The 25,372-nt window shown below is 41.7% G+C and overlaps 1 long non-coding RNA gene across 4 annotated transcripts in view; it reads right to left on the minus strand.

The window, feature by feature from the left end:
- The window catches only part of LOC148354713 (uncharacterized), a 71,004-nt gene that overhangs the window by 16,920 nt on the left and 28,712 nt on the right, over positions 1 to 25,372 (minus strand). For 2 of the 4 annotated variants that reach the window (XR_015852243.1, XR_015852241.1), the window contains exon 3: positions 9,775 to 11,864. This is a non-coding gene — a long non-coding RNA (uncharacterized LOC148354713). The remainder of the gene's footprint in view (positions 1 to 9,774; positions 11,865 to 25,372) is intronic. The other 2 variants (XR_015852244.1, XR_015852242.1) reach the window with 2 other exon arrangements.

Here is a 25,372-nt window from a genome sequence, read left to right on the forward strand (position 1 = left end):
TTTTAGAGTAAAAGCGCTATATAAATGCAGACCATTTACCATTTAAAATTTAAAAGAAATGGCCACAAATTTGCAATTTTATCCCACAATACGAATACAAGATTTGGAAAAAAAAAGTGTAAAAATGAATAAAAATTTTAAAAAAGGAATATGCTTGAATACACTAATTCAAATTACAAGACATGAAAATAAAAAAAATAATAAAAATAATTCTAAAGGAAATAAAAGCTATTTGTTTTTTTTTCTAATTGTATAAAATGAAAAAACAAGATGAAAATACACAAAATAAAACATTATAAAAATAAAACCAAAATTTGCTAAATAACCAATGGGCCAAACAAATAAATAAATAAATAAAAGCAATTTATAATTGATTATCAGTAGCTAAACACCACTATATAAATATTGAATGACAACTGAATGATCGGATATATCAATAAGTCAAGGAATTATATCGTGACGTAAATAAATATAGTAATCCCTCCCTACTTTTAGTGTTTTCGCTACTCCGCGGATTTTCATCGTGCATTGCGTTCTGCATTCGGATTGGCTAAACAGTTGCCCCGCCCCTTTTCTGCCTGTATCTGCCTGTGCATCTACAGTATATCTTTGTGGTTCTACACAAACAGCTTGGCGAACCTACATTACGTACACGCAAATCTTTTTAGATTTCGAGTTTCTCTAAAAGCCATCATGTCATCAAAACACTCTAGACCAGGGGTGTAAAACATACGGCCCGCGGGCCGGAACCGGCCCCCAAGGAGGTTCGATCAGGCCCGCAGGATAATTTGAAAGTGGAAAAAATGCATAAAAGACATGGAATTAATATTTTTAATTCGCTGCAATTCATGGATTATCCGCTAAGGGGCGCACTCTTTCCATCAGAATAGAAGACAAGCCGCATCACTGAGACAGACTGAAAACAGCAGACGGTATCAATGTGCCATCTGCTGCTTGTTACGACGTTGTTAATTTATTGGTCTCTACCTCTCCGCTACACCCTTATTAGCCAAAATGTCGTTATCCAAACGGAGAAAAGTAGATAAGGAGTGTAGAATGTTCAAAGAAAAATGGACCACGTCCTATTCATTTACAGAGATGCACGGAAAACCTTTGTGCTTGGTGTGTTTGCAACAAGTTTCGGTATTGAAGGAATATAATATTCGACGCCACTACGAGACTCATCACAGCGAAAAATATGACGGCTTGCAAGGACAACTGAGAAGAGATAAGATTAACAAATTGCTGGCGGGTCTGAGGAAACAGCAGTCAACTTTCATCCAGAGCCGAAAAGTCAGTGAAGCAGCGGTAAAAGCCAGCTACCTAATTGCTAGCGAAATAGCATTAGCATCGAAGCCGTATTCCGACGGTGACTTTGTTAAACGATGCATGATGAAGGCGGCTGAACTTGTATGTCCCGAGAAGCGACAAGATTATGCCAATATTAGCCTGACGAGGAATACTATAGCAGAGAGGATTTCGGAACTATCGGCAGATTTAGACAGTCAATTGAAACAGAGAGTCAAGTCATTTATTGCATTTTCCGTGGCAATTGACGAGAGCACTGACATCACAGACGTGGCCCAACTGGCCATATTTATTCGAGGAGTTGATGAGACATTGACTGTTACTGAAGAGTTTCTTGAGTTGGTGCCAATGATGGACACCACAACAGCCGAGGACATTTTCGGCTCTGTCGTTGCTGCATTGGACAGAGTTGGAGTGGACTGGTCCCGCGCTGTCAGCCTGGCTACAGACGGCGCGCCATCCATGGTCGGAAAGAAAGCAGGTGTCGCGACAAAGTTCAAAGACAAAGTACAAGCCCTTAATGGAGGAGATCGTTTCTGGACATTTCACTGTATTTTACACCAGGAGGCATTGTGTTGCAAGTCGCTGAAAATGGACCACGTCATGGAGGTGGTTGTTCGCACTGTAAATTTCATCCGGTCCAGAGGTCTGAACCATCGTCAGTTTGACAAACTTCTCAGCGACAGCAACATTACCCACAGCCTGCCATACCACACTGAAGTGAGATGGTTAAGCCGAGGCGCTGTGCTGAGGCATTTCTTTGATCTACGAGAGGAAATCGGACAGTTCATGGAGAAAAAAGGAAAACCGGTGTTGGAATTACAATCTCAGGAATGGCTACGGGACCTTGCATTCTTGGTTGATATTACTGAACACTTGAACAATCTGAACAAAATGTTGCAAGGCCGCAAAAAAGTTGTCATAAGGTTTTCTGACAACATACATGCATTTAAGTTGAGGCTGACTTTGTGGGAGATGCAACTGGCAAATGGCAACCCTGCTCATTTCCCGTCTGAGAGATGTGTGTGTGACCAGACCTGATGCGGACATGAAACGGTACAAAGACAAAATTGCAGGACTACTGCGGGAGTTTGAGAAACGTTTTCAGGTATTTGGTGAACTTGAGACAGAATTTTCTGTTTTTCGCTCACCTTTCACAGTTAAAGCTTCTGATCTGCCGGTCGAAATTCAGCTAGAAATAATTGATTTGCAGTGTGATGCAGATTTGAAGGGCAAATTTGCCTCTGTAGGTCTGGACAGATTTTATCAGTATCTACTACCAGGGTACCCAAAATTAACAGCCCTGGCTGCTAAAACTGTGTGCATGTTTGGGACAACCTACCTTTGTGAAGAAATTTTCTCAGTGATGAATATCAATAAAACAAAAATGCGTTCAAGGCTCACAAACAAGCACTTAAATAACAATTTGAAAGTGACAGCTAGTCAGGACATGACACCTGGTGTTGATGCACTTGTACAGGCCAAAATATGCCAAGTTTCAGGAACAAATACAAGTCCAGACTAGACTAACACCTTTAAAATGCTGCCTTAGATACTGTTTGCATTGAAAGAATACAGCTCTGTGAAGATGAATCCTTACTGTGGTGATTTAAAAAATGTGCACTTTAATGTTAGTCAGCAGCTTCAAAACAAAAGTTGTGTGATGGAATTCTACTGTTCATACAACTCCATAAATTTTCAGTATGTATTGTATGTGTATGTATGTTTCATGTATGAAGTTTACAGATTTACAGGACAGGCGAACACTTTCTTCATTACACATTTAAAATCACTCTCCCTAGTTTGTAAGGTGTACGCAGGGATTCAATTTTGATTTTATATGCGTATGTGTAAGTGTAAGTGGTTTAAAAATTCCTTTCTTTAAAAGTCTCATTTAATCTTAAAGTGCATTACTATATTTTTCTGTACCAATTAAAGTTTTGTGCCTTTAGTGGGATCAGTTGCAATGCATATTTGTGAATGATAAAAGTAAATTGCACATTTGTCTAAGGAAATATGAGGTGTTTTATGAAATGTTTTGTAAAAGGATAGTTCATTAAATTTCAATATTTTCCTAATGTTCTTGTGCTTCTTTACACCAAAACAAAGGAAAGACATGATATTTTTGTTATTTATAGCAGAGTATGGTATAATTTTAATGGTCCGGCCCACTTGACATCTCCCTAGGCCATATGTGGCCCACGATGCGAAATGAGTTTGACACCCCTGCTCTAGATCGACCGAAGCACTAAAAGGGAGTGGAAGATGCTTTATATCGCTGACAAATTTGGACTTCTCCACATGTTGAAGGACGGTAAAAGCCATTTTACGCCATATTTCTGTTTTCTCCATAAGGTTATTTTATATAGATGAATTTCAAAATTAAATTTGACAGGACAGAAGTTATGAAAAAAAAATCTTAAGTACAGTACTTTTATTTGATGAACCAATACTTGCGCTTGTAAATAGGGTTTGTTCTTTGGTTGTAATGTATAACAGAGTACCGTATTTTCCGCACTATAGGGCGCACCGGGTTATAGGGCGCACCCCCCAAAAATAGTTTTTGGTAGTATATCTTCCATAGATAAGGCACACCGGATTATAAGGCGCTACAATGGGAACGTCGACAAAACAGTCAGATAGTTCAGTCAAACTTATTACCCCCTTAACATTCCCAAAGCTTGCAAAGAAGCAAATACGTGTCGTAGACACGTGCGGATGCGGTGTCCGTACGATGTCACTCAAATGCATCGTTTCAAATATCATTCGGAAGGTTAAAGTCTTGGGATTCAAGAAATGCCAACCATTCCTTAGTTTCTATTTTCTTTTTCGCTCGCAACTTTACTGTGCATATGACAATAAACACTTGGAATTGAGTTTAATTCACCCAACTCATCACAGCAACATCAAGATCGTTCTAAAACAAGATACCGGGAAAATATAAAGCCGCATAGCTCACCTAAGTTCTCACGTTCAATAATGATACGCAATCACGGTCTTCTTACAACCGTGAGTGTGGTAAATCCAGGAGAGTAAAATATTTACAAATACAGACTAATGAAACATGTTTCTTTATGGCGTAGTTTAGCAAGCTTGCTATTCAGTCATCTTTATCGGCCAATTGCAGGGTTTGTTTTGGCCCTCTAGCCAATCCGAGGCTCCGAATAACTTCAGCCAATAGCGATCGATTTAACGGATGATTGACACATCTTTTTCAGCCAATTGCAGGGTTTGTTTTGGCCCTCTAGCCAATCCGAGGCTCCGAATAACTTCAGCCAATAGCGATCGATTTAACGGATGATTGACACATTGGTTAGCCAATGAAACGCCGGTATATAAATCCCAGCATACACGCGGACTACTCCACGTTCGGGGAAAAATCGAGTCGGCGGCTGTTGCGTAAGTTGCGAGACCTTGCGATTTAATATTGAGCCATATATAAGGCGCACTGTATTATAAGGCGCATGGTCAGCTTTTGAAAAAATAAAGACTTTTAGGTGCGCCTTATAGTGCGGAAAATACGGTATTTGATAAACAAATGAATATACAGTGGGACCTCGGTTATCGCGGTTAATGGGAACCAAAACCACCTGCGAGAAGTGAAAATCCGCGAAGTAGCGGCGCACCTTAAAAAAAAAAAAAAGGGTTTTATTTTTTTTAAATTTTATTATAACTATTTTCTAGACCCGGTTAATGGGGACCAAAACCACCCGCGAAAAATGAAAGTCTGCGAAGTAGCGACGCCCCTTCAAAAATGCTTACATTTTTTTATTTTTTTATTTTTTTATTGTTTTATTTTATTATTATTTTTTTTTTAGACCTGCGAAGCTCTGAACCCGCGAACGTCGAACCACGAAGTAGCGAGGTCCCACTGCACGTTTTTACAACGTGGGTTTGAACTATAACAGGTCCTTTTTAGAGTGCAACCCCTGTGAGAAACGAAACATTACTGTACATGAGTAATCATGAAGTACATTAATTATGACGAAATAAAGAAATGAGTTATGAACAACTAAAGTAATAAAAAGGTTATAAACGAAGTACTCATACAATAGTGACTGTATATGCATTGACATATTTCAATAACCCCATTACTCTGCTAGCAAGCAGCAGGCAGACGGGTGTGTATGATGGCCTACTATCAGGGGGGCTTCATAGAGACCCACCCCTCACTAATTAGCCGTGACAGGTGAAAACAACCGCAAACACCTGAGGGGATCGCCCATAAAACGGCCAATCGTGCACCAATACATAAACAAAAGCGCAGGGAGCCGGCCTGCGCCATCGCGGCGACGCCATAGCTTGCATCCCGCTGCTTGTGCACGGATACCCCGGCCCCCCCTGTGCAACCCGTGCTTTGACAAGGCGTAATAAAGCACCGCATTGTGTGCGTATGAGTGCTGCAAAAAAGGGGGTAGGGGGGTGTTAACACAATGTTGCATGCTGAGGGCTGTGAGAAGGGTGTACTTCGCCGGGTCCCACGGCACAGCAACAGCGCTAGGGTCTATAACAGGGAGTGGCCGGCATGCTAATGAGCTAATTATGTATCGGACGCTTCTTTGCCTTACAGTGTCAGTGGCAGGAAGAATCCCTGGCACAGATGTCGCGTACGGCACAAAGCGGTCACAACGGTCTCGAGGAAAAAACGGCAGGCGCGGGACGTCCGTTCCGAAAGCATTTGCATAGGTAATGAGGTGAGCTGAAAACGCTTAAGACGCCGACCGCGCAGGCCGCATTCACCCGCTAATTGCTTATTCAATCGGCAGCCGGGTAGCGAGCTTTTTATCCGTTTTCCGTGTTTACAGCCGTAACAGACACATGCAAATGCAATTAGGGCGTATTTGCATAGACGTTAACGACCAAAGGGCAGATGGCAAACGGCTGGCACTGGAAAACGGTACTGCCGGCGCCATCTTGGCCGAGCGAGGCAGCTGGCAGATAGCGATCGGCCATTTTGTAAGCGCCGACGCTGTTGCCAGGCAGAGGTGGTAGGAAAGGAGGGGAAAAAAACCAAAGCGCCAGGCTCCGTGTGCCAGGAGATGGGCTGATGCTCATTTTCATACGTCGCAGAAAACGAAAACACCGGGGTGATCGCAGGGTTTCGGCGAGGGATGCTACTGTTGTATTTTCGCGCTAATTTTGACACGTTGACGATAAAACAATGCCTTGGCACAAGTGTTTTTTCTCATTTTTTTCTCAGGTACTGTAATTTCTGGACCATAAGCCGCAACCTTTGTCACAAAATTTCAACCCTGCGGCCTAAGCAGAGATGCGGCTAATATATGCATTTTTAGCTCATGAGGTAAAGCACTCGTCTTGGGACGGAGAGGTTGCAGGTTCGATTCGCAGCTCCTCCGAGTGAAATGTCCTTGGGCTAGACACTGAACCCCTGATGACCCTGATAAGCAGGTGTCAGCCTTGCATGGCTGACGACGCCATCGGTGTGTGAGTGCGTGTGCGAATGGGTAAGTGTGAAGCACATTGTAAAGCGCTTTGGGAGGTTTTCATTGACTTGAAAAGCGCTATATAAATGCAGACTATTTACGACAACCATGGGCGCTTGTGCAGAAAAGGTAAAAGTGAGATAGGTGGTGTCGAGGAAGACACAATTTACAACTGCCAATAAACACCAAAAAGTTTCACATATGCTACATGAGGAAATTTTGCACAAACTAACCCCCATGATGGAAAATGCAAATACCTTTTCTACTGTTACTTGTGTTGCTGCTTTTCATTGATAGTTTAACCAGGGTTGGGTAGGGTTACTTTAACTTGATTACTTTCAATTACTTTTGGATTACTCCAATACCAAATATGCTAATAAAAGACAAAAGAAACTTAATATGAATAAAATTATGACTCACAACACGTGGTAAGCTTTCTCCCCTGACTTTGATCTCTTTGATCTCCAAAAGCAAAACTAACATAAAATGCGACAGAAACAAAATGAAAATAAATCCAAACAGCTTGCCAACATCATTTTTGTCGTTCCATGTGTTCCATTACTCCCCAAGCCTGCACAAAATTTAGTAATTTTATTCATATTTAGTTTCTTTTGTCTTTTATTCGCATATTTGGTATTGGAGTAATTCAAAAGTATTTGAAAGTAATCAAGTTAAAGTAACCCTACCCAACCCTGAGTTTAACTAACAGTGTGTGTTTTTTTTCACCAGCACAGTTAATATCATGTTACTTGTTTTGCTGCTGTGTTTTAAAACATTGTTTTTAAAGACAAGACAAGACAAGAGTCAATAATTCCTCGTGCCAGTTAGAAATCAGATGTCCTAGAAAACAGCAATGACCCATCACTAGTGCTAGTGAGCTATTTCGTATAACCGATCTGCGAGCTATTCAGGGGCTACTTGGTGTTCACGGACCCTGGTGACCCTTGGTCAAGGGCAACATCGCTTTAGTTTTTTAAAAGAAGTTCCCACTGAATTATAAATTTTCTTTTTTTTAAAAAACACCAAATAAAAGACATTTACAGACCAAAAAACTGAATAAGTATTTCTAGTAAATTCAAATTTTAGTTTTAGTTAAATTAGGCAGGTATGCTGGGAGTCTAAGATTTTTTTAACACATTTGGTAAGATCTACACTAATTCAAAACTGATTAGCAAATTAACTCTACTTATTTTTTATTTTTTAATTGAAAAAAAACTACTTGTACTATATTAAGTATTGTTTTATAAATTGCGTTATCACCAGATTGTTAAACCAGGACTGACTGTAATTTATAACTACTTTTCAATAATATTTTAAATATAATTATATTTCATGCAAGTTCATTTATTTTAGTGGACTTTTTTGTTATCCTCTCAAGTTTACGTAAGCTTATTATAAGTTACATATTTTGAATGTTTATTTTAATAACTTACAATATTTTTCCACTTAATCAGGGGACGCTCAAACTTCTTGAAAATATGAATAAAATTTTTTCAATATACAAAATATTTTATCATTGAATGTATATATATATATATATATATTTGTTTATTTCAAATTTAGTGCAACTTGCTTTTTTAACTTATTATCAAATTAAACAACATACCTAATAATAAAAAGTAAATAGATTATGATATTATTTAATAAATAGATTAAAAACAATTAATATAAAATGAATTTAATGAATTATTTAATATACGAAGTTTATCATAAATATATGTATAAATATGCTGTGGGTTAAAATTTAGGCTAATATAATCTCTAGTATTTTTGTAGTATTTTCATAGTTTTACTGTTGTATTTTGAAGTATTTCAATAGCTGTAATTTTGCATTACCAGTGTCTGAAACTAATGACTAAAAGTTACCGGACACCAGGGCAGACAATTCTGAAAAGTTGCCTGCCCAGCCATAAAGCTGCCTGATCCATTTTTCACAACTTGAAAAAAATAAGACGACTAATCGCAAAAAAACCATTGTTGCAAAGTATTAAAGATTGATGATTAGAATATATAACAGAACAACACTTTAAAGTTAAGTTTGTTATAAATCTACGTATAACATTCATTGCACGGATATGACATCGCTGTTTTCCATCTGCTATCAGTATATACCTGTATTTACTCATCTTCATTCAGGCAAAGTTTGCGTTGCGTCGTCTGCTACACGTGAACTCCTCTTTCCACGATGCTTATAATGTATGTTTGCGTTTTGTAGCGTCATAAATTTTGTTAGCTTTTTTTAAATCTTTCTTCTAGAGCTTGTGTTCTCTGTGCGTCTAGTTTGGAAAATTATATGCAAATGCACGACGATATAAGGCTCAGGAAAGTCTGGAAGCATGAAGTTATTTTATGCAGGCTTCTGATTGGCTGCCGAGTATGCAAATTGCCAAACGGACTGAAATTTTCAAATCGAACGAACATTTCGAAATCGGAATAAAGCACACGTCTGAAACAAGCTACCATTCCATCCTGTCCTAAAAAAAATAAAAACAAAAAAAGACGTTTTGGGGTTTTTTTTTTCCTAGAAAAAATTGATGGCCACCTGGGCGGAGACGTTTTATAAATTGTACGCCCGACGTAAAAGATGCAAGCCCCGGGCATCCGGGCGGAAGTTATTTCAGACACAGGTATTACTGAAGTAATTTTGTAGTGTCAGTGTCGTATTTTTGTAATATTACTGTCGTATTTCTGTAGTTTTACTGTATTATTTTTGTAGTATTAAAAATTAATTTTGTAGTAGTCCGTAGTTTGCAATAGTCTGTGGTCTGTGCAGCCCTTTGAGACTCCTTGTGATTAACGGCGTCACAGATAAACATGACTTGACTTGACTATTCCCTTTAAAGTATTTTCCCTTAGATTTTTTTCAAGAATTATGTGATCACCCAAAATAAAGAAAAGCAATCTTAAAAGAATGTATTTCAAGATAAGGCAATCGTCACGTTTTTCTGACATTGGCAGTGATGCAACGCACACCAAAAGCTAAAAAACAAAAAACAAAGTAGTGTGAAGTTCAGGTACTCACCCAAAAAGTCGGAAGGAGGTGTTGATCTTTCCAGGTCTGGTGGATTGAGTCTTATTTCACAACTTGTCTTCCCATTTCAGATAAAAAATAAAAATAAAAGTGTCTTGTGAGGTGCAGGAAAACGTCGTCTCATTAGCAGCCATTCATTAGCAATGAGTAGCGGACCTCCGCCTCCGCCCGGCGAGGAAGCCGCCAAAGCTCTGGTCTTTTCCTGCGCTCCGCCTCGCCGATCGATACCGCGCTTTCACATCCTCTGAAGGCAACTGCTCTTAGCGTGGCTCAGGAAATATAAAGCATTAAAAAAAAAATACAGCAGATTGGAGAAGAAGTTGTCCTTTCATCCCAGCCAAAGAGTTGATATTGGGCTTGGATGGCGCGTCCTGTTCACAAGCCCCTAGAATCAAGAAGAAACTTTTGCTTTTTCCCACATACATTGGAGCCTCTTTATACAAGCACCTCTAAACACGAGAATTTTTGATTTACGAGTTTTATTTGGAGGAAAAATCATGCTCTGTGTACGAGGGTAAATCCAAGCTACGAGCAGTCCCATAGGCTACCACTAGAGGGCGCTTGAGACTGCTCACAATACGCATGCAAACTACTAAAGGCAAAATAAAAAAAGGTTTTGTGTGTACATTCATTTTAAGTTATGGTAACATTAATTTTAAGTGCACAGTAATTGCTTACGTATCAACAGTCTCTTGATCTGTTGCAATCGAATGGTTGCAATTTCCTTTCTTGAGCGATAATAAATAAACACAATGCCGTGCCTATTTACTCACTGCAAGACAGACTATGTAGTTTACCGCCACAATATTAGCAATCTACGATGACCTTTTTATTTGCTATCTGAGACGATCCGTGAGAGAGACAAAATGGGCAAGACGAGATCGGTGTAACAGGTATGCGATCTCTGTGACTCCCAGGATGCGAAATCTTGTAATTTCTGTATTTTTTAAAGTAAGTTTGCATCATTTTGTTACCTATCCAGCTCTATAAAACAGGATTAAGGACGATTTTTCTTTGAACTCTTAACTCTTACAACCCAATTCATTTTAGAGTGAAACAACAGTTAAATGTAGGGAAATGACCACTGCATTTCATGGTAGCATTCATCATATTATGAAAAATCTATTAAAATAACTGTAAAACGAGTTAATTTTTAATTTCCCGTCCAAAAATTGTTATTCGGCGGATACAATTTGAAATGATACAAAAACATGTAACATACTGAAAACTGATGAGTTGATAGGTATGGAATCTCCTAACCCCTTACAATAGCCTGTGCGCTCACCTCCAGCCACAGCCCCAGCGTTAAGTGCTCATGATAAACTCACATTTTATTTCATTATTATCATCTTATTCATCTTATTACTGTATCTTTATATGTTTAATTACTATTCAAACGTGTTCTTAGTAATCAGGAAGATGTGTTTTGTAGCTATTTAGGGTACAATTGGATGCTTTTGGGAGCGCGGGAACTGACCAATTTTTTTTTAATTATTTCATATCGAGAAAATGTGTTCATTACACGAGCGGTTCGAGCTACGAGCACAATCCTGGAACAAATTAAGCTCTTATGAAGACAGACCACTGTATTCTTCTTCTTTTGCCGCCTTTAAGTCCCTCCCCCATGTGGCGGGATGTTTATCAAGCCGTCGAAACTCCCTGCGGGGACGAGCCCACACCGTGTGGTGCAAGGGTGAGGGCTCTGGCCCAGGACTGTTGGAAAAGAAAAAAAAAAGATGGAGGTGGGAACTTGCGGTTGGTCCCAGGGCTCTGAAGGGGCCCGCAGGCAGTTCTGGCCAACCTCTGCTAGCCTCTGTATTGATTTGACAGTGCGGAGGCTCCTAGCCAGCGGCGACGGGCGCTTCGGCTCGCCCGCCTCACCTGCCCACTCCGCCTGGCCCCTGTCGGCTCGCAGGGGCCCCGAACGCAACTGCCGGGGGTGGGGATCCGTGCCGGAGCTCCACAGCTGTGTTCACCTGCTCCGGGTTCAGCCGCCTCCCGCTAAAGTCCTCCATCCATCCCTTTCCTCGCCCACGCTACCGATCCTCCTCTTCTTCTTTCTCACCTTCGGCCTCATATCTCTGCAGCGCAAAAAAACAAGAGAGAAAAAATTGGTTAATGGTAAGTTTTGCTAGAGTTGAGCAAGAGTCCAGGGGTGAAGATATGCAGGCGTTGTCTCCCAGAGGGCAATGTGAACCGGATCAACTCCGAGAGCAAAGACTGCCGAAATGGGAGGTCTGCGTGACACTTAACGCAATTAACATTTATTTTATACCGCATAACAAACCAGGCCTTCTCCACAGCCTTCATTTCAGATGCAAAGGCTGATTTTTGCAAACGTCATTCTGTTTTCGCATTTTCCTCAGTTAATGTCGGCATGTCCAAAGTCTGGCCCAGAACCAGTCACTGCCGTGATCAAATTTTTAATGGCTCGCGGCCTCTGTCATCAAATTAATATTATGTGGCCTGCCAGTAATGTTGACTGCAGTATGAAATCAATTTGAAGAAAGAGGAGTCACACACCCTTTATCTTTTATTTTATTTCATTAATTTTTTATCATTATTTTTGTCAGAACCAGAACAGGAGGAGGACCCAGATGCGTAACGTTTCTCACACACTTTTTATTTGTGAGAAACGGGGCACTCATGCACGTTAACACAAACGCCAGTGATTCTGCGATCGCTGTGCAGAAGAAAGCAGAAGTCTGGCGTGGAACAACAGGAAGCCATAGGCCAACGAGATTGATACCAGTTACATGAGCAGATACCGGACAGACGGGATCGATACCGGACAGGATACACAAGCAGGATACCGGACAGAGTGAAAACACACGTCTTGCGGATGCCGAGGTTTGTTGACAGACTGACAAAGGGTGAGTGAGAGGACTGAGCTTAAATAGGAGGGAAGCCAATCAGTCAACGAATCAGTTGGCGCAAAATGGGCAGAGGCCAATTAGGGGCAATGGGCAACTGTGACAATTTTTCATTTGACAGGTATTTCATGCATCTTTAGCTCTAACGGTAGTTTTATTTCATGTGCCTAGTCTGATATGTAGACATATTAAAAATAATTCACACAATGCTATTTTGCTATTGTTTAAGGGTGCGCTATATAATCCAGTGTGCCTGATAGCTCAGAAAATACGGTAATAAATAATACAAAAATATTCGTATCAGTTAAGTCCTCGCACTAGTATTTGTTTGGAAATTACTAAATACAATTAAAGACTGGAAACAACATATTTTTGTCACGTGGATTACCAGAACAGAGCAGGAGACCCCAGAGCGTTCGTTACAAGTCTTTTATTTGGGGGAAGCGTACAGGGTTAGCGGGAGACGCGATGACCGTCGAACGTCAGCAGCAACGCCGTGAAGACAGCTTCGGGACACGTAGCCAATCGTAGCGTGGGACGAAGGCAGGTCGAGTTTACCAGGACTGAAGAGAGGATCGTAGCGTGGGACGAAAGCAGGTCGAATCGGAGGCAGGCAGAATCAGGTAAACAAGGCACAGGTAATCGGGAGCGTCATACGGGGTACAGATGTTAATCCTCCGACGAGGAGTTCTCCGCGTAACGCGTTTAAAAGGGGAGCATTGACCAATCAGGAAGCACATTCCAGCGCGCCACATGATTACCCCAGGTGACTCCACTTGGGTAATCATGACAGAACCCCCCCCTCAAGGAACGGCTCCAGACGTTCCCCAGGAAAAAAAATAAAAATAAAATAAAAGTAAACCCACGACACATCACAGAGTAACACAGGAAAATCAGGAGAGTCAACTCAGGACAGGAAGAATCAGACAGGGGGGGTCGGATTCAGAAGAGTCCAGACTCAGGGGGGGTCGGATTCAGAAGAGTCCAGACTCAGGGGGGGTCGGATTCAGAAGAGTCCAGACTCAGGGGGGGTCGGATTCAGAAGAGTCCAGACTCAGGGGGGGTCGGATTCAGAAGAGTCCAGACTCAGGGGGGTCAGATTCAGAAGAGTCCAGACTCAGGGGGGTCAGATTCAGAAGAGTCGGACTCCGGGGAGCGGAAAGGGAACAGACAAGACAGGAGAGGAAAGACGGGACAAAATCAGTACAGGCAGACTCAGGGCAGGCATGGGAGTCGAACAGGCAGGCTTGGGAGTCGAACAGGCGGGCTTGGGAGTCGAACAGGCAGGCTTGGGAGTCGAACAGGCAGGCTTGGGAGTCGAACAGGCAGGCTTGGGAGTCGAACAGGCAGGCATGGGAGTCGAACAGGCAGGCATGGGAGTCGAACAGGCAGGCATGGGAGTCATTGCGCAGTCATACGGCCGGAGGTGCCTCAGCCAATTTCGCCATGTCGGAAAGGACTTGCCGAACTGCGCAATCTGAAGGGGAATTGCGCTGCTGATTCAGGCTTTGATAGTGGTCAGGGGGCAAATGTACGAACGCGGGGTCCATTCTGGTCGGAGGATTCTGTCACGTGGATTACCAGAACAGAGCAGGGGACCCCAGAGCGTTCGTTACAAGTCTTTTATTTGGGGGAAGCGTACAGGGTTAGCGGGAGACGCGATGACCGTCGAACGTCGGCAGCAACGCCGTGAAGACAGCTTCGGGACACGTAGCCAATCGTAGCGTGGGACGAAGGCAGGTCGAGTTTACCAGGACTGAAGAGAAGATCGTAGCGTGGGACGAAAGCAGGTCGAATCGGAGGCAGGCAGAATCAGGTAAACAAGGCACAGGTAATCGGGAGCGTCATACGGGGTACAGATGTTAATCCTCCGACGAGGAGTTCTCCGCGTAACGCGTTTAAAAGGGGAGCATTGACCAATCAGGAAGCACATTCCAGCGCGCCACATGATTACCCCAGGTGACTCCACTTGGGTAATCATGACAATTTTCTGACAAAAAAGTCACGTGAAAAGCATTCTGAAAGAACATATTTTAAAATTTAAACAACAACATCCCAAAAACCATTGCTTTATTCGAAAGGGGTAAAAAATGACTGCCGGGAAAGTAAGAAGTAGATTGTGTGGCCACCAAAGAGCGCGCAAAGGAATGGAAATGTTTGGGTCGCACCAGTGGCGCTCCAAAGAAACCCTGTCAAAGAATCACACGCCCGCTTTTGTGTCATCTCAAATCATTCAAATGGCTCCAGCAAACTCTCTTCTTATGATAATAGCAGTTTGGCAGAGGAGGGTGTTGGAAGACGGGGGTGTTTTTCCTAAAGGATTCATACTTCCATTGTGCGAGAAGGCCAATGCCAAATTCTCCACCGTCGTCTTCCGAAACAAAGCTCTCTTTTTGCAATCAGGCAAAACAATAACCTTGCAGGAGTAAAGGAGTGGAAGAGTGGTCAAGTATGAGGGGCAAGTTTAAGATTGAGGTGGAGGGGGGAACGTTTGGAGGAGGCACGGATGTAGGACGAGGGGGCGCGCTGCGTGTCTCAGACACAATAATGCTATTCATTGGGCTCAGACATGGGTGTTAACTCCCCTCTGACCGAGCACAATGGGCCCTGGCGGCTTCCAAGCGGGCCTTGGTGATATTGTTAGTTCAGGGCCGCTTTGTGGCCGCGGCGGGACACAAGCCGGGCTTTGTGGCCGGCCGAAGAGAGAGATGGATGGACGGATGGAGGAAGCTTTGAGAGGTGAAAGGCGAATGGAGAGTTGGCGGGGTTTGTCCTTGTTGAAGTTGAGAGGACAAGAGAGGGCTGGTGAGGTCAACGGGCTTTCTGGTACCTTGGCATTGGACTTGCGCATCTTGAAAAAAAGACACTGATTTGTATGGGACTTGGATAGACTGATGGATTGGGAACAGAAGCACAATTTTAGTTTGTTCTTTTGAGAATGTATTAATTTAGGACAGGGGATTTTCAACTCAAAAAGCCATAAAAGCAAAAATATTTTGATTTTTAATAGAGCCACACAATATATTTGAAGACAAAATTCAACAAAACTCGCTCTCTAGGCCAAAGCTAATTCTTGAGCACATTTTACTTCACTGTGTGATTGAAAATTTGATCAAATCTATGAAATAATAACAATGCCAGATCCTTTGTCACTTATCAATATCATTATACCAATTAGAATATCTCCCTTCCGCAGTTACCCAAGTTTTGAGGTTCATTTTTATCCTAAATAATGGTTTCAAAACAAGGTGCGAGCAAAGGATTTTAGTAAAAATGTCACAAAATACTGCAAACGAGAATACCAATGTATTTACCTTCAGTGCAGACAGCGCTGGGTGAGGAGAAGGAGTGCGCACGCCCTGTGCTCTGCTAGAGCTTCTGGGTATTTAAAGTTTGTTATGTAGCTTTTCACCATGAACTGTCTCAACAATGAACACAGATTGTTTAATGAGAAATGAATGGGGCGGCAGTAGCTCAGGAGGTAGAGCGCTCGTCTTGGGATCAAGGGATCCCAGTTTGAATCCCGGCTCGTCCGTGTTACATGTCGAAGTGTCCTTGGGTAAGACACTGAACCCCTAATACCCCCAATAAGCAGGTTAGCGCCTTACATGGCAGCAAGGCCGCTATTGGGAAATGTGGAGCACATTGTAAAGCGCTTTGAGAAGTCATTGACTTGAAAAGCGCTATATAAAATGCAGATCATTTCATTTCATTGTTTAATGAGCTTCCATATAAAGGATTATTCAGCGATTTACTGCCAAAATGGGGTCTGTCGGTGAGATACTTTGACTGTAAACTGTATTTAAAATTGTGTTCTACTGTATATATACTGGAGTGACTGTTTTTATAGTCTTGGCTTTGCATGTGCGACAATCGGCTTTGTATGTAACAATACATTAAGTAAATGCGCAAAAATATATGTTATCTTGGAGTCATATGCACTCATGAAAAGAGCTATCCATAGCTCGCGGCCCAAAGGTTCCCAACCCCTGATTTTGAGTTTAAAATTCCTATAACAGGTGGGTCACCAACCGTTTTGAGGCTTTTTTGTGACTGATTAGCGCAAGGGGCTATTGTGTTATTGCTATTTTCCGACTATGTTATTAGAAGTAAGGTTCATATAGGGTCAGTCATCCACTAAAACATCATGCTGATTAAATATCTAATTTTCAAGAAAATTATAATGACAGAACAGGTTCATGGGCTAGTCAAGTGGTCTACATAGTGACCCTCCCATCAAGTCACAAAACACAAAAATAAGGGGAAGAAAATCTATGGGTAGGAAATGTTGCTCTTTTTATTAGTTTGCTTATTTCTAAACCTTTTTTGTTAAATAAGACAAAAACTAAATATGACGACTGTAGATATTTTTTTTCTATAACTTCCTAGTGGAATAAGAAAAATATTGTCTCATTTAACTTATTTTGAACTTTTTTTAAGTTAAATCAAACGTTTACTTTTTAAAAAATGAAATGCTTTGTTATATTTATTAAAAAGAATCTGTTAAAATAAGAAAAAATATTTCCTGAATATAATTATATATATATATATATATATATATATATATATATATATATATATACTGGACTGTCTCAGAAAATTAGAATATTGGGATAAAGTTCTTTATTTTCTGTAATGCAATTAAAAAAACAAAAATGTCATACATTCTGGATTCATTACACATCAACTGAACTATTTCAAGCCTTTTATTATTTGAATATTGCTGATTTTGGCTTACAGCTGAAAAAAACTCAAAAATCCTATCTCAAAATATTAGAATACTTCCTCAGACCAAGTAAAAAAATAATTTTATAACAGCAAAACTAAATCAAACATTTGAAAATGTCCATTGATGCACTCAGTTCTTGGTTGGGAATCCTTTTGCACGGATTACTGCATCAATCCGGCGTGGCATGGAGGCAATCAGCCTGTGGCATTGCTGAGGTGTTATTGATGCCCAGGATGCTTCGATAGCGGCCTTCAGCTCATTTGCATTTGTAGGTCTGGTGTCTTTCATTTTCTTCTTAACTATACCCCACAAATTCTCAATGGGGTTCAGGTCAGGGGAATTAGCAGGCCAATCAAGGACAGTGATGCCATGGTCAGTGCACCAGTTACTGGTGGTTTTGGCACTGTGGGCAGGTGCCAGATCATGCTGGAAAATGAAATACTCATCTCCATAGAGCTTTTCAGCAGATGGAAGCATGTAGTGCTCTAAAATCTCTTGGTACACAGTTGCATTTACTCTGGACTTGATGAAACACAGTGGACCAACACCAGCAGCTGACATGGCTCCCCAAACCATTGCTGACTGTGGGAAATTCACACTGGATTTCAAGCAACTTGGATTTTGCTCTTCTCCAGCCTTTCTCCAGACTCTGGCGCCTTGACTTCCAAATGAAATGCAAAACTTGCTTTCGTCTGAAAAGAGGACTTTGGACCACTCTGCAACTGTCCAGTGCTTCTTCTCCATAGCCCAAGTCAGACGCTTCTTCCGTTGTCTTGAGTTCAGAAGTGGGAATACGGCTATTGTAGCCCATTTCCCGGACACGTCTGTGAACTGTGGCTTTTGATACCTGGACTCCAGCTTCAGCCCACTGTCTTTGAAGCTCCCTCAAATTCTGGAAGCGGCTCTTCTTCAGAATTTTGTTAAGGCTGCGGTCATCTCTCTTGGTTGTGCAGCGTTTCCGGCCACATTTTTCCCTTCCAACAGACTTTTTGTGGATATGCTTTGAAACTGCACTCTGTGAACAGCCTGCTCTTTGAGGAATTTCTTTTTGTGTCTTACCCTCCTGATGGAGGGTATCAATGATGGTCCTCTGGACAGCAGTCAGATCAGCAGTGATTTAGTTTACTGAACCAAGCTGAGTGTTTTTAAGGCTCAGGAAACCCTCGCAAGGTGTTTCGAGTTAATTAGATGATTCAGGTGATTAGTTGAATAGCCTACTTGTATACTTTTTCATGATATTCTAATATTTTGAGATAGGATTTTTGAGTTTTCTTAAGCTGTAAGCCAAATTCAGCAATATTAAAATAATAAAAGGCTTGAAATAGTTCAGTTGATGTGTAATGAATCCAGAATGTATGACATTTTTGTTTTTTAATTGCATTACAGAAAATAAAGAACTTTATCACAATATTCTAATTTTCTGAGACAGTCCAGTATATATATATATATATGATTACAATATATTTAAGGAATTGAAAAACATTTTTCTGTTGTTTTTAACAATTCTACAAAGTTTTGAAGATTGTTTAAAACAAACCCACCCTTCGTTAAAATGAAATTAATTTACTGTAATCCATCGTTTATCGCAATTGATGATATTTGCACAAAGAGGTGAAGTAAACCCCCCCAGGGCCACCCCCGCTTGCAGCAATAGCTGTCTAGGAAAAATGGAACGCGGCCGCGCAACTTCCGTTCATTTCAGGCGGAACAAAAAGCAACCACGCATGACACAAATTTGCTCTCTTGGCCCTCACTCTCAGAAATAGTTGACGAGGGATAATGGATCGTGGTCAAAACAGTACAGTTCAATGGCATGCTTCCGGGTCCCAAACAGAAAGCAATCTGGTAGCCCCCTGCTTTCAGCAATAGTTAGGCGGTAATAATGGATCACAGCCACACGAGTGGGATTCATTTGAGGAATCATTAACAGTAACATTATTATTTTTGCACGATTGGAATTGTTTACAGTGAAAAAAGTAAAAATAAGAAAAGATCCAAAAATTGAGATGTCTTTTTCAGATAGCAGCGACAACACGAGAAAAATCAGATGGACCAGCTATGTCCACAGTCCGGCCCGGGGGCCAACTACAGCCTGTGATCTAAATTTTACTGCCCCGCGGCCTCTGTCCTAAGATTAATATGTGGCCTGCCAGAAATGTCGACGACAGTATAAAAGAAATTTCTACCAAAAAAAAATAAAAAAATCACCATTTCACCAGATGATTGCAGTAGCCACCTTGCCCTTGGCTTTCTTTGAGAATTTTAGTCAACCCCATTTCCGGCATGGCTACTATAAATGAAAAAAGGAAAGCTAAAAATGAGGGCCTCCGCTTCCTGGACAAGTGGAAATTGGAGTACAGTAATCCCTCGGTTATCGCGGTCAATGAGGACCAAAACCACCCGCGAAAAGTGAAAATCTGCGAAGTAGCGACGCCCCTTCAAAAATGTTTACATTTTTTTATTTTATTATTATTATTTTTTAGACCCGCGAAGCTCTGAACCCGAGAACGTCGAAACGCGAAGTAGCGAGGTCCCACTGTACTCTTTTAACCAAAATCCAAAACAACTGTGTCTGCCTGAATAGTCAAGAGACTGTGGCAGATGAAACATGCTGACTACAAAACCTGAATAGAAACAAACTCTGCGTAAAGGAGAAGCAACTGGAAGCTGTTTCAACAGCACAGCAGCACTTCACAAGACCCTGCGAGTCAAATGAAAATGCTACAGAGGCGAGCTACGAGGTCGCTACTCAAGCACCTTTCACGGAGAGTGAAATTTATTAAAGAATGTTCAAAGAATGCCAGGCTGAATAGTCGTCCCTCAAACATTTTCAGCGAACCAAATCCGTCTCGCTTTCTGAAAAGTTTGGACACCCCGTTATCTTTTTTTCCTCACGCATTCCCGGGGTTTCGGATTCGAGACTGTATCGACGGATACAAGAAAATCAAACGATCTTTTTTTCTCCTCCTGACTCTGCCCCTATGCCAAATTTTTTCACCCAATCCGGCCCGCCGATCAAAAAGTTTGCCCACCCCTGGATTAGTCACCCGGAGGGGGATCAAATTCTCAGGTGCCGTCCTTCCTGGTCTCAAATAATACCCGAACAAATCCGATGACAGAATTCAGCAGGTAATCCTATTAGACTGGACTCGGCCCTGAAAGTTCACAACCTGCCCCTGGCAGGAAGTTCGAAGAGTAGTTATACATTTCGTCACCCAAAAAAAGTGACAAGGTGGCACTGTTTTTTTTTCTTTACCTCCCTCTTAGGTCCCCCCACCTTCGCTTATCCCTTTGCCAGATAGAAGTGCTCAGCAGCTCCACGATTGTTATTGATCCTGAGAACGAGCCAGGAGAGGGGAGTCAGTGATGCTCTCTCTCCCGCTCTCTCTCTATCTCTCTATCTCTCTCTCTCTTGCTCTCTCTCTCTCTCTCTCTCTCGCTCTCTCTCGCTCTCTCCCTCTCACCATCTCTTTTTCTCTCCATCCCGCCCCCATGCAACTTTCCTCCCTTCCGCCCTATAACTTCATTTATCAAGGTTAAAGAAAAAAAAGAGAAGAGGAAAAAAAGGCAAGGTGGGTTTCCTGGTTGCCATTTGACTGCATGAAAGAAATCCCCCCAGGCTGCTCCTTGTGCACACCCCCACGCACGTGCACCCATGCTTGTGGCTGACAAGCCAACTGCAAGTACAAGTAAGGTGTTCAAGTTCAGGAAAATACTTTTTTTGCGCTGTTAATTTCTCATAACGTTCATCATATGTTTTTAAGATGTCCGTCCACTTTTAGTCAATTTCATATAAGATGCTCATCTAATAGTGGTTTGCATCACATTATCATCAAGATGATGATATGCTATGAGCTGAACTATAATAGCCTGTGGTTTGCAATGATCTGTGGTCTGTGAAGCCCTTTGAGACTCCTTGTGATTAAGGACTATACAAATAAACATGACTTGACTTGACTATAAACTATATAACTGCTATTTTAATATTTTTATCTGTGTTACTGGGGGTTTGAAATACATCAATTAATTACCATAGGTTTCCATCCCCCGCTGTGAGGCAATTAACACGAGTAATATTTTGGGGGTCTAATGTATAATATATAGGATACAATATAAAATGCATAAGGCAGCATGGCGGCGCAGTGGTTAGCGCATGTGCGGCACAGTTCTGAGGTCATGAGATCGAACCTCCTGTGTGGAGTTTGCATGTTTTCCCCGTGCTTGCGTGGGTTTCCTCCGGGCACTCCGTCTTGGATCTTTCATAGTCACTTCAAAGCTCTCATAACATGACTGAGACTAAAAGATGAACAGCAAGGCCACACACCAGAGTTCACTCAAATCCCACACAAAGCCACAGGACCTGTAAACTTGGACTTGGCTCGTTTGTGCACAGAGACAAGCGCTTTTAATAGACATCGTTGTCTGGTCTTCATAAAAAGGCCGAACACGTGTTGTGCATCCCGCCCGCCATTGTATCGGCGAGCGCCGGACTCCGTAAAAAGGCTGATTTGCAGCGATGAAGGCATATGTGCACAGTGTGCTACAAAAGTCACCCGTTCCCTTTGCCTTTGTGCGCTCTAATTGCCACAATGCATCTTCAGGCCGCTAATTGTGTCGTTTGAGTCATTGTCTGTCGCTGCACGATTGCCTCTTTTTTGCACGGGAGGACAACGAGGCACACGAGGAGAGGGCGTAATATGTGAAAGGAGGCAAGCAAAGATAATCACCTCACAACAAAAGAAAACTCATGCGATTTTATTTTAATTTTAGTTCTTTTGTGGAAATTACAGTTTAAAAGTCAAGAAAAGTAGTATACAAAAAAAAAGGATTCAGAAAATATTGAAATTTTGATAACTACATCGATAACAAAATTAATTTCAATGACAAATACACAAGTAATAATTATATATTAAGATATATATTCAAATAAATATACATCCATCTATTATCTGCACCGATTATCCTCAGTAGGATCGCGGGGGTGCTGGAGCCCATCCCAGCTATATTCTGGCAGTGGGCAGGGGACACTCTGAACTGGTTGCCAGAATACATATACCCTACATATATAATAATAATATATTACTATATTACATTAATACAAGATAATCGCCGAGGCTTGGTCTGGCTGGGCATTCTACTTGGGCAAGGTTGTTGGGGCCGTGGTTTGTTGAAAAAGTGCCATGGAGCCTCAAAAGAGTGCCAAAGAGCCGCATGGCCACATGAAGCTCCAGACTATTCATTTTTTGATTTTGTTGGTATTTAAAGTACAACGGTGTAAATTTTCACAAAAATTGGTTTTGGAGCCTTTAAGACACACACACATACACACACACACACACACATGCTAATTGGGATTCATAAATAGGTGTAGATTACAAAAATTAAATATAACTATTACTTTTAAGTAATTCATCTATTATATATATGAATATTATTATTCATTATTCATATTATTGAATATTGTATTATGAACTTTATCAAATTCAAAATACAAAACGTTGACATGAACAATATTAATGAGCAATGAGATGACTTTTGCAACTGTTATTATTTGATATGTTTTAAAAATGAGCCCAAATAAAGGGGAGTCAGGAAACGAAACAGGGTAGATAGATAGATAGATAGAATACAACAATGTGCAACCCTGATGATCTATGATTAATTTTATTTACTGTAAAATCTGCAAAAATAAATACGTTTACTTTCATTACTTAGATTACTTTTAAGTATTAAATGAGAAAATCCTGACAGTGTGCAAGACACTCATTTTAGGAACAAAAATAAACTTTGTGTAAGCGGTGAGGCTAACCAGACCTTGAGCCTTAGTCACCATCACTGAGGAATAAAGTGTAAACAAGTGCTTTTAAACGCCCCCCTTGAATCCCCCTCTCTTTTTTGAAGAGTTTATCCAGACTGAACCGTCGCAACGCCATCCATCAACATTCCGGTTGCCAGGCGAATCGCTTGTTGTTCAAGTCCACACGTTGACCTCTCGGACCAGACTTTTCCAAACCCCCCCAAAAAAACCTGCAACCCCTCCCTCCTCAACTGCCCTCGAACCCCCTTTTTTTCCTTCCCACACTCAAGTTCTGGTGGAGACGCTGACAGGCAAGACAAGGAGGGTGACATCATGGTGGAAAGAGACATAGAGGTTGCTGGGCTAAAAAAAAGGAGGTTGGGGGCACCCACACAATGCAGCAGGGCATCTGGCAGTGAGTGGTGGTGGGGGGGACCCGGGTGAGGACAAAGCCTTTTGGTGGGGGCCTTTACACCTTCCCATGGTACTTTTTGCATTGAATATGAATTTAGGTGAAGGGCAATATTTCAAATGTAAAAAAAAAGATTATAGAGCAGGATTATTCTTGAAAACACATTATTTGTATTTTTTGAGCTTAAAAGTAATTGCAAATTCTTAAACATGGAAAATATGAGAAATTGATAGATGTTTTAAAATCTAACAGTAAACACAAAGCCAACCAGAAAAAAAAACAAGGGACACGGAATAACCGGCACTGACGCTACGCTAGCCAGCCAAACAACACAGGGTGGGCAGCCAACAAGCGCCAACCCGGAGCAAAAAAAAACAAGAAAGCCTTCAACAGCCCCACGCTAACGGCCGGCTAGTGGGACAAATTCGACACACGCGGCAAACAACACAAACGAAAAGCCACAATCGCTTATCTCCGAGCAAAAATGAGCAATATGCAATCGCTGTCCATTGCAAATGCTGTCTGTTACGCAGGTTGCCTCACATGATGTGTTAATGGGAGTCACCATTTTGAAAGTCTTGTGTTCCTTTAGTGATGTCACAGACCCACGGCAAACAAACTAGACCAGTCTACTTTAAGACTAAATTTCCCAAGTCCCCAGGCGCATGGAATATTTTGCACATTTGAGGGGAGGAACACTACATGTTGCCTAAATGAAAAAAACATTCTCCCTAGGAATACCTTAAATGTTATAGTGATCAAATGCAAGCTAAAAAAATGCGTAAACAGGCCATTTTTTGTACGAAAACTGCTTTGAGTTTTTATTACTAATATTTTCAACCAATAAACAAAGGAGCTTTTTATCCGTTAACCCTGGTGTAATAACTACACACAAAAACTGTGTGCGTGACTTGCTGTATAAATTAACCATGCGACTTGACCCTGGCAGGCTGAAGCGGCGTTCGTGCGTCTTGCTGGGCGTGGGAAAAAGAGGAGACCTCTGTTCACAGCTGCTGTGGCCGTTGCATTGAACCCATAGAGGGGACCCCACTGTCGCCTTCCCCCCGAAGACCCCCAAACTGCGTCGGCCCGCCGCTAAAGCTACGCCCCCCTCCATCCTTTTTGCTCCATATCCCATTCAGTCTCCGGCCCGCCGCCTTTTCAGCACAGCGCCTTCACCCCCTTCCTGCGCACCTCCTCGTCGTCCATCCATCATTCCGCAACACCGTGCCATCACGGCCAGTATTTTTAAACGGGAGAAATGGAAAAATAGCCGGGTGTTCAAATTCTTTTTTTTCTGCACTGTATTTATTGTGATAAATGCAACTTTTATTACACAGGTTATGGTGTCCCCATTATTTGTTAGCATTGAGCTAGTTCATAAAAAATGTCTTAGAAAAACTGGCATGTATTTCCGACGTTTTCCATCCCTGACGTTTAATATTCAACTAAGCGTTTTGTTTCTGTCATGATTACTGATGTGACTCACCTGTGCCCGCTCATTTTGCTCCCGTCTGTCTCCGGCTATGACCTGTTTTGATCCTGACCACGTCTGCTCTCCCGTCCCGGCTTACGTCCTCTTTTTGTCCCCGACCACATCTGCTCTCCTGTCCCGGCTTACGACCTCTTTTTGTCTCCGACTACGTCTACTCTCCCATTCTGGCTTACGACTCGTTTCCCACCCGGACCACGCTTTGCTCTCCCAGTCCCAGCTACTGACCAGTTTTTCCGTCCCTGACACCGCCATCGCTCGCGACGGAAGATCCACTTCCGTGTTC

The sequence above is a fragment of the Urocampus carinirostris genome, chromosome 12 (assembly GCF_059441175.1).
Source record: "Urocampus carinirostris isolate Australia breed hairy pipefish chromosome 12, RoL_Ucar_1.0, whole genome shotgun sequence".
Taxonomy (NCBI): domain Eukaryota; kingdom Metazoa; phylum Chordata; class Actinopteri; order Syngnathiformes; family Syngnathidae; genus Urocampus; species Urocampus carinirostris.